General features: G+C 42.2%; 1 long non-coding RNA gene across 2 annotated transcripts in view; it reads right to left on the bottom strand.

The window, feature by feature from the left end:
* The window catches only part of LOC137563367 (uncharacterized), a 173756-nt gene that overhangs the window by 137258 nt on the left and 22215 nt on the right, over window positions 1-14283 (bottom strand). For both annotated transcript variants that reach the window (XR_011030333.1, XR_011030334.1), the window contains exon 2: window positions 3509-3556. This is a non-coding gene — a long non-coding RNA (uncharacterized lncRNA). The remainder of the gene's footprint in view (window positions 1-3508; window positions 3557-14283) is intronic.

Here is a 14283-nt window from a genome sequence, read left to right on the forward strand (position 1 = left end):
TCTGAAAATACACAGTGCCAGTCTCTACACATCCAAGCAATGTCAAGCAGGGATGCTCATCCAGATTCCGAGTATCTGAACTACCCAGATAATCCGAACTTTTTCCACTATCCGACCTCGCATCCGGATTCCGGATAGCTGTGTAAATCCGAAATGCACTATCCGAGCTTACTCGGATACCTATTTGAAATCCGGAAACCGATCTGATATTTAGTTCGGATATCCGAATCCAGATAGTGTAACCATGGAGATGACATCCATGACATCATTGAGCCAATCAGAGGGCTCCCAGCCTAAGCCCTAGCAACCAATCACAGAAGGGAACCCTGGCTAGCCCCTCCTGTATATAAGGAGGGGTGCCATGATGAGAAATCTCGTCCTTGCTTGTGACTTCTCACTGAGAGACATTCTCCAGTGGTGTTGGCTAAGCAAGTGCTGTATACAGTGATAAACCTAACGTTTTGAGTGCTAAACAACTTCACTACACTATTGTTCTATTGTTTTTTAGTTAGCTAGCTAGTGTAATTGTTTGATTTCCTTCAGTGACAGTCAGACTCTGTGCTGCAGCAGCTGCTAGTTAGGTCCTGTGTGTGCTGCTGGCCTGCTATTAGCCTTAGCCTTAGCTACAGTATAGGTTAGGGAATAGGATTACTGTGTTATTGTGTAGTTAGTACTGCAGTGCTAGTAGTTAGTTGTTAGAGTAGTACTGTGTTGGCTTACTACAGATTACTGCAGTGCTGCTGTGTTGAGCAGTATCAGTGTGACAGATAGACAGTTAGTGTGCAGTCTTCTACTCTGCTGTCTGTCACTCCGTGCTGATTTTCTTTAAAGTCCAACTCCAATTTTAATAAAGTACAAGTACCCCACATCATCTGGTGACATTATCACATATAAGTTGTACTATGTCGGCTGGCATTGGCAGCCGGGGGAGGGGCAGCAAGGCCAAGAGGAGAGGGAGCAACATTGCTGCCACCGTCAGCAGTTCTGCCAAGTCAGTGTCCATTCTGCCGCTAGCCACTGGCCGTCCAGCTGTTAGGGGTAGTGAAGCTGCAGAGGCGCAGCAGCGTGTAGCGGCTATTTTCCAGCTGATGGTGGATGAGCAGGCCACCACCAGCTCTACAACAGAGACCTCCACCCCCTCCAGCACTCCTGTTCGCAGGAGCAGCAGCAGCAGCCGCCCAGCAGTTCCTGGGGACTCGGTCATCACGTCGACCCCAGCGGGCAGCCTACCTTCAGTGAGCGAGCTTTTCACTCCAGGCACCGCCATCGAAATCAGGGCTGTTACCCGCAGCGAGTTTGACGATATTCTGGGCGCATTGGGCTATGTGGAGGAGTCGCAGATGCAGACGGTGGTTGTTGGGGGGGGGGGGGGTATGATGTTGATGATGAGATGAAGGACCATGACTACCATCCACAGGATAGGGATGTCAGCTCTGACTCTGAGGAAGAGGATGCGTTGGTGGGTTTGGCATGGAGGATCAGCATTGCAGACAGTGGCAGGAGCAGCAGTGGGCGTGGAATGCGGGACCCACAGCCTGCTGCATCTTCTGCCACTACCACCAGCCACACCTCTCATCCCCCAACCACCACAGGGAGAAGCATCCAATTCAGGCCGCAGGGGAATCTTCACGTTTCCAATCTGGTGGTTTTTCACTCTGCCACACTGTCATTGGAAAGAACGTTTTCCATATGCAATGTGTGCAAACTAAAGCTGAGCAGAGGTTGTGACCCCTCTAATTATGGCACCTCCAGCTTCATCACCCATCTGTCCAAAAAACATTTTGTTGAGCATGAGGAGTTCAAGGGGCAGAAGCGCGCTGGCAGTGGTCAGACTCAGAGCACCAGAACCCCCTCTGCCACGCCTGCCAACACTGAGGCCTGTTCAGGCAGCCAGTCCTCAGTGGCCTCCTCTGCTCCCTCCACCGCTTCCCATGCAAGGAAAAAACTCAGCCAGACCCTGTTGGGCGAGTCTTTCGCTGTTGTTGGCAAGAGTTGGACATGAAGTGGCTGGGAATCGCCTGCTTTACCACCACCACAACCTCTTGGCTCCTCCTGATTGTTAACTATTACTAACTAAGCCTGGTTCACAATTTTTTTTTTACAGCCGTGGTGCCATGGTACAATCTCCGGCATGCTCCTGGCACACGTTACACCTGCTGCTGCTGCATTGCCCTTCTGCTGCTGCCTGTGCTGCGCCCACCGGCAGGGTGCCACAGGCCACTGCTGCTGATACCACCTATATTTAACCCAAAACACAATTGCTGTGTAATTTTTTTGAGGTGTCTAGGCTGAAAACTGTGATATACTAGTTGTGCGTTGGACTTTGGAAACAATGTGGGCTGCACGACCGCTGTCTGGAACCTAGTCCTGATGTTAATTTACAGCCTTTTTTGTTGTTGTTGTGTTATAACTCCCCACCAAACAATTACTGTTTTTCTTTAAAAAAAAAACCCCACAATGCTTCATACATCATTTACTATAAAAGACGTTTTGGAAGCAATTTAAAGGCCTCTTCCGTTGTTTAATCTGGATATCCAAATTACTTCGGATTTACCCGATAATGGGTTCAGATATTCGGATCTATTCGGACACCGCAACGGTTCGAATTCAGATATCCGATCAGATCCGGATATCTAGCTATCCGAATCCGAATCAATTCGGCTTTCAAAAAGAGGTATCTGAGCATCCCTGATGTCAAGTCCAGAAAACTGATTTTGTTGGCATGGGAAGACATCGTGAAAAACAAATATGTTTACGTCCCCCGCACACTCTGGGACAATCTTGCTTTTGTGCTAGATAGTTCTCACTCATGCCCATTTTAAAACACACTTGAACTGAGAGGGATATGGAGGCTGACATATTTATTATTTAAACAATACAGATTGCCTGGCTGTCGATCCTCTGTCTCCAATACTCTTAGCCATAGACCCTGAACAAACATGCAGATCTGGTGTTTCTGGCTGGATTAGCCACATGCTTGTTTCAGTTATGTGATCCAGATACTACTGCAACCAAAGAGATCAGCAGGACTGCCAGGCAACTGGTATTGTTTAAAAGAAAATAAATATGGCAGCCTCCATATCGCTCTCAGTTAAGGTGTATTTTAAGTAATTTCCATTCATTTCTATTGTCAAATATTAAATACATACAGAATTGTATATTAATGCCGGGAGTAGGAACTAGGATTCAACCCAATTAAGTAAATGGGAAAGTTTGAGTATGGCTGTACAAAGTGGCCACCCTGAAACCAGACACACAAAAAACTATAATGTTTCTCAGAATTGGCAAATCATAGTGGTTTTCTTGTAAAGCCTTCAATTTGTCACATACAATTCAGCTTGTTAAAATAATACTGAACTATCACCACTAGGTAGCAGCAAAGACAAACTAAGCATCTTTAAAAATGTCCAACTTATATACTCACTTCAAAACCGAATGCAGTTATACAAATAATCACTGGGTGGCAGAACTACGTTTGCATTGTAAAAACGGTGAGATCGTTACTTACCTTTTATGTAAGTTTCATGCTGTATTTTTTTCCACGTTTGATCTTTTTCTGTGGAAAAGAAAAGCATTAGGTGGTCATTCTGTAATGCCAGTCATAGTCAAATTATAAGTCATATGCAATTTTAAATGTAATGCAATTGTCCTTTCAGAGTAATGACAGGAGTATTGGACTCAGGTTTTTGGAGATTCTATGCTCATCAGCTCCCTTTTATTATTATTAACATGCCATTGGCTGGCTGTTATTTACCATAGTCTGGGTGGGAGAAGGATGTGGATTCATACCAATGTCTTTGCAGGATGCTTGCACCATCCACAGCAAGAACAAGAAAATCCAGAGGGAGATCAGTGAGATGCAAATCATTCTGGGTTAATACAGGACTGATCAACTTTTGTATGCAGATATATTCAGCTTGAAGATGGGCTAATCGAATCTGGCCAAGGATGAAATTTTATCGGTCCATTTTCAAGCTACATACATTTGCATACAGAATGTACATAATCTTGGATGAACTCTGAATTATTTGCTTCTCATTAACCATCACTAATAACTATCTTGCAGGTGATTTTTTTTTTAAATCTGGTTAAGGTTTACCAAACCTACGTTATCCCCACTGGAGATCCTATGAAGCCACAGTCTGAGACATGGTCCTCTAACCCCTAATGTTTGCTCTTCTCTCTGCCTTATACAGAAAAAGGTTAACAATCAACCATTCCTAATTGTGGTCTCAGCCACCTGCTGATCTTTTATGTTGTGTCAGTGTATCTCTGGAGAAATTCCCCTATGCAGTATATCCTGTACAAGGGAAAAGCAATCATCTGCAGGCTCTTACAGCCCGGTGTAATCATCACTGGCATTTGCATTATGGATCTTAGAATGAAATGCTATTACATAGATTTCTAGTAAAATGCTTTGCTTATTTAATAGGGCAGCTTGAAAAGTGTAACGTTCAAAGAGCAGTAACCAATCAGACGCATTTAATCAGCACAAATCAGCCAGGAATGAAATGTCGGCGCTAGCTACTGGGTATTTATGGTTGCCTCTTGCTTTTTTATGGTTAACATTGCCTCTTGCTAGTCCTAATATGTTGCTTGGGCGTTTTTCCCTGTATATCAACCCTGTTCAGGGATACTGTGATGGCTGATGATATGCAGCAGTGTGCCTCAGCTGAACACAAGCCTGGAAGACAGCAGTCTGCATTATTCCTACATATATTCCAATTAACACTTTTCACCCTGAGCTCAGCGTCCCACAGGAGAGGGTCTGGAGAGCAGGCAGGATGGGGACAGGGAAAGGAGAGACACTATTAGATTATGGCAAAGGGAACTGGATTAAATTAGATATGTGCAATGGGAAAAATAGCTTCAGCGGAAGATATAGGAAAAGGAAAAAATAAAAATCAGCATTTATTTACTGTTACATTTCAGGGGCATCTCTTGGAGGCTACAGCTGAAAGTCTGCACTACAAGCACAATTAGTAATATATGCATGGCAGTATGCCAGTACCCAGCTCATATACATATGGCAAAAGCTAGAGTTATTATGGATTTATCATGTCCATCTCTTAACTGACTCCCAAAGGTGCGTCACTCGGCAATAATGGCAAAAAATAAATCCCGAGACTGATCTGCTATTTGTAGTAAATTCAGATGCCAAAAAGACACATTTAGGAAATATTTAATGCTGGGAAAATAATTTATGAAACGTGGAGAAAATTGGCCTCAATTCTGGTATGTGAGGTAAATATTTTTTTGTAGGTAAAATACCTCATGAGCTATTTTCCTCTTCTTCTAGCAATTCTGAAAGATTTTTCTCCATTTCCGAACATGAGGTAAATGCATACAGTGAGATAAAACATGAGATATTTCAGCGGTAAGCATGCAGTAAATAAGTAATAGTAGTCTTTAATTGTCTTCCATAAGTTAGAATAGTCTTTGGAAGATGTGTTTTTTTTTTGAGGGGGGAAGGTGTTATTGATGATGTAGCAACCTATGAAAAGTATATTTATAGGCATCCCTTATAAAAAAAAAAATCCAGAAAATATTTGGAGTTTTATTTCTACTACTTTTTACTATTACACAGCCTGAATAGGAACGACACCACAACAGCAATATGAACTCCACTAAAAACTGCAAAATGCATACAAATTGACTTTACCTCCAGGTACCGGCAGGTCTTAAACTGATCGGTAAATTTTGTGCTAACATGCCCCCTAATTTCCATGAGAATAGCTATTTTTGGTAAATTACCTCATGAATTACCTCATAATTTACCTCATGAGGTAAAACATGACTAAAACCTAACAGAATTGCTAAATGTCATTACCTCATGAGGTAATTTGTTTGATAACCCTACCAGAATTGAGGCCAATGGGCCTAAGTATACGACAGTGGCTAAAAAAAGAAAAAAAATTCTCCACTTTTCAATTCCTGATCCTATCTTTTCAATTCCTGATCCTACCTGTCACATGGGAGACTGACAGTGGTGGATTCATCGGCTGTGAGCTTCTCCTGTGCCCGTGTGCTTGCCAGTACACTGTATGGGCAGTGGAAAGGTGGCCACCGTAATGAGTAACATCTGAGTGCAGCTGCACTTTTTTGCTGCCAGGTAACCCACATTGCTTCCTAAGCACTGACACATGTGGGGTCACAAATGCTGCCGAATTGCCCGACAACTGCTCAGATCAGCCTCGTGTGAAAGAGGCCCAACAGGCTTAGTTCCCACTGGTGATCTGACATTGAAAACTGGAGGCTTGCTTTATTGCAAATCCCCTTAATTGGGGATGAAAAGCTTCCTTTACTTCCATATTATTATTATTATTAGATTTATGAAGCGCTAACATATTACACAGAGCTGTGCAATAAATAGGGGAAACACAATGTTATACATAGGTACAGGTCACAGAAGCGGGTCACATATTACAAGAAGAGATGAAATTAACAGTTTGCCTGGCCCCAGGAGCGTAACTAGAAATCACTGGGCCCCCCTGGAAAACTTTGGATGCCCCCCCTTCCCCCTCTTTCTGCACAGGTAAACTGAGAACCAATGTTATTCAATTGGCTAGTGAACACTTGAATGTGTTTTCCCCATGCAGATAAAAACAGACAGTAGTGAAGCACTGACTGCCCACATTTTATCTATCTATTACATTAGCTCCTGTGATAAAATGTGCATGTTTTCACACATACAGACACACATGGTGTGCAGAAAACGCATACAAAAAAACAACAGACAAGTATGCTCCCAGCCTCAGCTTCTTACACTCACTCTGTCCATCTCTGATGGAATAGAACTGGCTCTGCAGACTTTTCTAGCATCTCTACAGTACAGAGCACTTGGGGAGGGGTAGAGAGGTTGGGGCTGGGAACTGTACACATAAACCTGCTGTACACTGACCAGGAACTGTCTACAAATCTTTGTGTGATTCCTTATCAGTGGCTGAGCAGATGCAGTCATTAGAACAACTGTGCAGAGAGCAGAACGTTTTTTTCTGTCTGTGCCCTTAGTTGTAAATCACTCAGAACAGGGAAAAGAAACCTCCCCCCATGGGGCCCCCTTGTGGCTGCATCCCTTGCAGGGTCTATTGTTACGCCCCTGCCTGGCCCTGTGGCGAACTGTTCGCCAATGAACAGTACCTGTGGCTACTTCTGGGTCGGTGAGGTCTTTAAGTAATATGCAGGCGCTGGCCAGTGTCGCACAATACCAGTTTCCTGGCAGTTCTACTGGTCTATTTGGCTACAGTATTGTCTGAATCACACCATAAACAAGCAAGGACGATTGTGCATCCGTGGCGGGGAGTGCTCTGCGCAGATCTGACAAGATTAGCTGCATGCTTGTTTTTGGTATGATTCAGACACTACTGTAGCCAAATAGACCAGCAGAGCTGCCAGGAAACTGGTATTGTTTAAAAAGAAATAAATATGGGAGCCTCCATATCACTCTCCTTACAGTTGTCCTTTAAGCTTCAGGAATCTACTGAACATCCAGGTGGAGATAGCAAAGTTGTGTTTTATTACTTCCCACATGCTTTCCACTAGTTCTTCCCATGTTCCATTATCTCGTAGCTCTTTTGGAATGACAGTCCCTCTTTGGGAACCAAATCGCTCTGTCCCTCTTTCTCCCTCATTTGTCCCTCTTTCAGGACTGATGTACAGATCTGTGTAGATATATGTATTTCTCTACTGAAAAATGTGTTTGACTTTATTCCCATCCTTTAAACTAATACATTTCTTATTTTCAAGTGTTAATATGAAGTAAATGAATCAGTATAGAAAGGACCAGTGTGGTTTGTATTTTAGAACAATGTATTTTTCTTATGAAATCATTATATTATGCGTGACTAGGTTTGTATTGGGGGCGTGGTTAGGGATGTGGCAGGGGTATGACTGAAGTGACCCTCTTGCTAATCGCAAAAAGTTGGGAGGTATGATTTATGTATTTATTGTATTTATAAAGCGCCAACATATTACGCAGCAATGGACATATTACGCAGCAATAGTGCTAATAATGGCAAAAGTGCTGTTTGTAACGTATCTGATAGCATAACCTATATGTATCTGATAACCACTTTATAGAGATGACTATTTGCAAAGTAGTGCCAATAAAAAATGGGACTTTGATAAGTAACAGTCATGTTGAAAAGATCGGTACTTTTCCGTTAGCCGGGCTCATCCACTAGGTGGCGTTAATTACTATTCCCCCTCCAGGCCACCATGGATAGTAGGGAAAGATGTAATTCTGGTGGAGTTTTATCGCCGCCTAGTGGATGGGCCCAGCTAACGGAAAAGTACCAAAAGATCTAATCATTTCAGCTGGTCAAGTTTGTGAATGTGGCAATCAGGTAAGTGAAAGAAAAAGATAACAGCATATTTCTTGCAAACAACCTTTCAACTCTTTTATGTTATGAATACGCATAGGAATTATGAATACTACAGTGCAAAAAAATACAAAAAATTTGGGAAGGGTCACAAGATGACTTTAATAAGTACATATCCTTCCTGGATAAACATAATCTCAATATAGAACTGACAGCCACTAGTAGTAAGGAAAGTGTGGTTTTCCTGGATCTAGAGATCCACAAAACTGGTGACCAATTGTGGACTTGTACCCACTTCAAAGAGAGTCTGAAGCGAGAATAAATCTCGCTTCAGACTTCATAAATAGCAGGGGCATGTGTGCCCTTGCTAAACCGCCGCTATCCCGCGGCTTAACGGGGGTCCCTGATCCCCCAAATCCCCTCGGTGCAGCGGGTGAGCGCTTCCTGGTTGGGGCAGGGCTAACCGCCGCAGCCCTGCCCCACGCGCGTCTGTCAGACGCGTATCTCCGCCTCTCCCCCGAAGTAAATGTGTATGGTTAATACATGTATGTAGATTATGCACATGGGGTGGGTTATGATGCATTATGAGTTACAGTATTGTGATCGGCTGGCAGCTGGGACTGACTGGCAGCTATAAGTAACGTCGTGCTGTTAGCTCCGTAGCCCCTGATGAGTTGCCTAGCAACGAAACGCGTTGGGCGGAGCTACGGAGCGACGTGCTGAGCGTGTGACGTCACCGGACGCGGAACGTCGGTACACGCTGTTCTCTTGAGTGATTTCGGCGGAGCTTGCTAGCGGTGAGGCTACTATACTTCTTGGGGGTACAGGTACATTTTGCGACGCAAGTCTAACTGCGCAAATCCTGCTAGACCCTAAGGCCTACCAAGCATATTACTGGGGACCTAGATAATAGACTTTTTGTGCGAGTTTATCAGCGCAAGTTTTTTGTCAGACCCAGCCTAAGGCTTACCAAGCTTACCGTTGGTTTTATTGTATACATTTGTAACTTTGTGCTAGATGCACATATTTTATTGTCATATATGACATTTTACCAATAAACAGAGGATATTTTTACGCTATGTTAGCGTTTTTGCTTCCTTTTTGGTGCTAAAACCGTTATCGGGCTGCACTGGAGCTGATGACATCTAGCCCATACACTAAAGACGGATATTGGATCGAGAGGCTGTGAGGTGGCCAATACCTCAGATGCTGTGACGGGCCCACATAGGCCGCTACATCCGGTGAGTGGGGACCTGAAGAAGGGAGTGAACCCTAGCAATTACAGCTTCAGATGAACTTTATGTGTGGCTACACAATTGGCTAGCAATTCCAGCTTCTGAGGAACTCTAAGTGTGGCCACATAAGTGGTGGACTTATGTACTGAGTAGTGCAATTTTATGCAGATTTGTATTTTTGTATGCAGCGCTTTTAACCTGTTTTTGTTTATATGATCAAAAAAATAAAAAGTTTCGTTTAATGTGCAAATTCAGAAAATGTACTTTATTTTAGTTCTATATTGTGTGTGTAAGGGCCCGTTTCCACTATTACGAATTCACATGCGTTTGCCGCATGCGAATTCGCATAGCCAATACAAGTGGATGGGACTGTTTCCACTTGTCAGGAGTTCTGAGCGTTTTCATCCGCGTGAAAAATTCGCATGGCAGAGCCATCAGAATTCCAATACCGCATACCGCTATGCGGTTGTATGCGAATTTTCATGCAAATTTGCAGGGAATCAATTGAAAAGCACACAGGCACTGCCATGGTTAAATTTGGTTTAAATCTGGGGCGTTACCTTGCACATCATGAAAAATAGGATTGCAACATAATGGAAGACAAATACTGCATTGTGCATTATATGTGCAATGCAATACATACAGTGTAGTGTACAGTACATGAAAAGTGTGCTTTGCTGAATCTGTAAATGCCCACGTTGTCAGGACCACCTTGCCTCAAGTCCCAATGGATTCTGATGCACAGCACGAGCGTGCCGATGTGAATGTCACAAAAAAACAGAAGTAATCAGTGCACTTGTAGTAATACATAGTGTGCATTGCGTTATGCACTCATTGTAGCGTTACCCTAATGCAATGCCCATAGTGTGAACTTAGCCTTAAAGTGACCTTGAACCTATTACTTAATATGTCTAACTGATGCCACCACAGTTCTCCACTTAGCGTTAGTGCACACTTCTACTAATGACTGACAGAGTATCACACAGGACGGGTGGTCCCTGCTGCACACATCCAATAAGTGGTGTGACAAGCTACAGCCATGGCAGCAGTGGGGAAATTCATATAGCTATGTGACAGTGACTGCCCATGCCAGTCATTCATTCAGTACCATTGTTTTTCTGTTCATGTCATTGGAGGTATGTGTGGCTTCTGATAGAGATGGGCATGACTCCTGTTTGAAGATGATGGCACAAACAAGCTGAGGATTGCAAACTGCCTGGTAAATCAGCCCAACAGAGTGCATACATGGTAGATATACATACATGAATAAATAGCAAAAATATATAGTTGCTGTGGTGCACATATATCAGTGACAAGAAACAGCAGGGAAGAGGGACTTGCCCATCTTGACTTAATTTTAAAGGTAAGGGAGATGCCTTGATTTTGTTCACCACAAGACTGGGCAGCTGTCACTCCAGAGAGAAGTGGAGTAATTGCTTGTGCAGTGCAAGATGAATTGAATGAAGCCAGATTGCATTACAGCCTTCTTGGCATATGCAGCTATGTACAACTATGCCTGGACGAGCTGTGCCTTTCTGTTATTAGCCAGCAACAAGAGGAACAATGAACAATCATGTGACAGATGTGAGTAGATATTTAGGGCTTTTTCCATTCAAAGTGACAACTGCAAAACTCAACCCACAGTAATAATTAAGCATCCACCCTACTAAAGGGAAACAGGTACTGTGTGCATCCTGATGAATTGCCATGCTTTCTGGACAATAGGCTTTCAACTGGAGTTTGTTCCAAAGAGACAGACTCAGCAATTTTGTTGTAAAAGTGTTATCTACACAACATTGGGCATTTTAAAGAGTAGCTGAACTCCTGCACAGGACAGAAGGAAAGCATAGAGAAATACACCCTGTATGTGTAGAATGGAGCTGCTGACTTTAGGAAAAAGTCGCCCTGTGTAATACAATGTAACTATGGAAAGATGGATATCATTTTAAAGCTCTCTTTCTCCTCTTTCTGGCGACACCTAAATCGTCTCCCTACGCCTTCTCAATTTTCGCGATTGAAATCGCGGCCGTGGCAATTTCAATCGCGAAAATAGCGAAAACTAAAAGGCGTAGGGTGGCGGTTTATATATCATTGGAAAGAGAAGAAAGAGAGCTTTAAAATGATATGCATCTTTCCATAGATTCTGCACTGCTCGGAGTCCCTTTAAAAAGGCGGTTCATGCTAGAAAACCCTCAAAAAAAGCTGAATTACAACAATTCTGCAAAGATGAGTGGGCCAAAATTCCTCCAGAGCGCTGTAAAAGACTCGTTGCAAATTATCGCAAACACTTGATTGCAGTTATTGCTGCTAAGGGTGGCCCAACCAGTTATTAGGTTCAGGGGGCAATTTCTTTTTCACACAGCTCCATGTAGGTTTTGAGTTTTTTTTCTCACTAAATAATAAAAACCATAATTTAAAACTGCATTTTGTGTTCAATTATGTTATCTTTGACTAATAGTTAACGGTTTTTGATGAGCAGAAACATTTAAGTGTGACAAACATTCAAAAGAATAAGAAATCAGGAAGGGGGCAAATAGTTTTTCACACCACTGTATATGAAAATTTGCAACAGAGAACGCATGAAAGCGCAGATGCCGTGCGATCGTATGCATTGCACTCCGCAATCTGCGCATCATGATGTGAACGAGGCCTAAGGCAACTTTTCTGGTGCCAGCAGAGTGACTTAGGGACTAACTTAAGACCTGCAGGAAGCATGTGTTGAATGATTTGACAAAGTAACTTACACATTGCTCAGATCAGAAGATTTAAAAAACAAAACCCGTGAGGAGGCCATTAGCATATACATACTAGCTCCATGCCCAGACATAGGGAGTGGTTATGAGTGGAAAAGAGGCACTCTATTTACCACCATTCTATGTTCTTCAACAGTTGAGTGGTACTCTGCATGGGAGGAGTGGTCCTCCCAATTTGCAATTTGCCAATAAGTATGTGAGCAGTTCAGCTTCCCCTAGCTTGGTCAGGATGTCTAATAAGAAGGGGAGCAGTTAGTGTAAGATTAAAAGCAATTAATCTATTAACAGTTCAGTTGCTTGAAGTGTCTCTAGATCTTGGCTGAAGAGCCGTTGGTCATTGGTTCTTTGTTTTAAGAATCCAGCACCTAATTGACGTAATCCCACTGACTGCATGAATTTATACATGTACAGGGAGGAGCAGCCGGTGGGATTACATGAGTTTGACAACAGCTTTAACGTTAGAAGACAAAACCTCCCAGCTCTGTATTCAAGGGTTGAAAAAAAAGTTTTCCACCAACAAATGGAAGGAGAGAGGTTAAGTTGAGAAATCTAAAAAAAACTTTTGTCACAGTTGATGCTTCTGTTTTAATTAAACTGTTAAAACTTCTGGTGTGGATATTTTTCTTTTACACTTAAATATGTAGGGTTAGCACCTTGGAAAGCTCCTGCTCTGCAGTAACTGACCCAATAAGCTGAGAATGTTGCATGCGAAAATGAGTGTCTTCACACCTGCTTGCACTTGAGATAAAATTCACTGGCCCTAATACTAGGTACACACCATGAGATTTTCTGGCAGATTTACTGTCAGATCGATTATTTCTAACATGTCCGATCTGATTTCAGATTGATTTCCGTTAATTTTCTGATCGATTTCCAACTGTTTTCCATTCATTTCTATCGGAAATCGATTCGAAAGTGAATGGAATTCAATCAGAAATCAGAATGGACATATTGGAAATAATCAGACAGTAAATCTGCCAGAATATCTCATAGTGTGTACCTAGCATAATGCTGGGAATACAGGATGAGATTTTTCAGTAGATTTACTGTCCGATCGATTTCCTGTTAATTTTTCTGATCGATTTCCATTCACTTCTATGAGTAATCTATCAGAAAAATAATCGTAAATCAGATCGGACCTGTCAGAAATTATCTATCAAACCATCTATCTGCCAGAAAATCTCATAGTATATTCCCAGCATTAAGGTGACCACACCCCATACAATTTTTTACAATTCTATTCAATTCAAGTATTACAATCAGTTTTTCTGATTGATTGTAACATTTGAAAAACCTGACCAATGTACCACACACATGTTCAATTTTTCCTCGATGAAAAAATTGCTTGCATCTATATACATTAGGAAATTGACAATCTACTGTCTACCATTCAATATTCATAAAAATTGACCAGAAAAATCCACTCCTCCCAATCTAATTATATTAAAAAAGGGAAATCCGATTGGATTTCCGGCTCGAATAAAAAGGAAAAAAAAACTTTTGATTTTTCTGTACAACTAATTGTTTTTTATCGAATTTCCGTAAATCATCATTTTATTGTATCCTGTGTGGCCACCTTTATTCAATTCACTTTTTCTCCATATATTTATAATTTTTCATCTTCTGTTTAAAATAACTTTTTAGCAGGCTGCTATAGAAAAAAATTCCAAAAAGTAGGTGGTAATGTACTATCAAATTAGTTTTCATGTTACCTTGATTGTTGGTGGCTTAAAAAGCATTTTACTGAAAAGGTATGAAAATATCACATAGGAGAAAAGGTCCATGGTTTCATGAACTAAGTATCTAGGAATGTGCGGTATAGAGATGGCTCGAACCTCCGATTTTCAGTTGGTGAACCTCAAACGCGAACTTCCGCAAAAGTTCGGTTCGCGCAAACTTTCGCGAACTGCAATAGACTTCAATGGGGAGGCGAACTTTGATAACTAGAAACATTTATGCTGGCCACAAAAGTGG

The sequence above is a fragment of the Hyperolius riggenbachi genome, chromosome 3 (assembly GCF_040937935.1).
Source record: "Hyperolius riggenbachi isolate aHypRig1 chromosome 3, aHypRig1.pri, whole genome shotgun sequence".
Lineage (NCBI taxonomy): Eukaryota > Metazoa > Chordata > Amphibia > Anura > Hyperoliidae > Hyperolius > Hyperolius riggenbachi.